Source organism: Capsaspora owczarzaki (genome assembly GCF_000151315.2).
Source record: "Capsaspora owczarzaki ATCC 30864 unplaced genomic scaffold supercont2.14, whole genome shotgun sequence".
Taxonomy (NCBI): Eukaryota; class Filasterea; order Ministeriida; family Capsasporidae; genus Capsaspora; species Capsaspora owczarzaki.
In genome coordinates, this window is record NW_011887305.1 from 508,388 (window position 1) to 509,176 (window position 789).

The following is a 789-nucleotide window of genomic DNA, read 5'->3' on the forward strand; positions in this document are numbered from 1 at the left end:
CACCTGAGCTGCTTGGACGGGTCAATCCGGATCACCGCATCAAAACCAGGTCGGCTCACGGGCAGCTTCTTGGGTCCGCTCGGCTCAAAAACGATCCGCGAACTCTGCGTACGCCTCGGGCAGAACCACCTCCAGCGCATCGGCCGCCGCGACCAAGCGCACAAACATCCGCCGCTTCTGTCGCTTCCGACGCCGCCGGAACGCCACCACCGACGACGGCAACCTCGCCTCCGACGCTTCCCGTTGTATCGCCACCGGCGCTGGCTTGGTCCCTGTCACCACCGGCTTCGCCTCCTCCGCTGCCGCCGCTGGCTTGGCCTCTGTCGCCGCCGCTGGCTCGGCCCCTGTCGCTGCCGCTGGCTGAGCCTCGCCCTGCGCCGGCTTGGCTTCTGCCGCCGACCCAGTCTCGTCCTGAGCCTCCGTCTCTTGCGCCACCGCCGGCTTAGTCTCGTCCCGCGCCACTTGCGCCACCGCTGGCTTAGCCTCGTCCCGCGCCTCCGCCGCCTTCGCAACCACCGCGGGCGCAGCCTCGTCCTGCTGCACCACGCCAATGACGCCCGAGCCCAGACTGCCCTTGCCTCTGACACGAACCGGTGTTAGGACCCCGGACTGGACAGGGAAGGGTACTCAGGTGTTGGCGCAAGGCAGGACAAGGAATTGGGGATTTTGGGGATTTAATAAAGACAAGACAAGAAAGGATCCAAATCGAATCAGGTTGATCAAATTTTGACGACTGACTGACAAACATATTTGTCATCATCAACTCAGAAAATCAGACAAGACAAATCA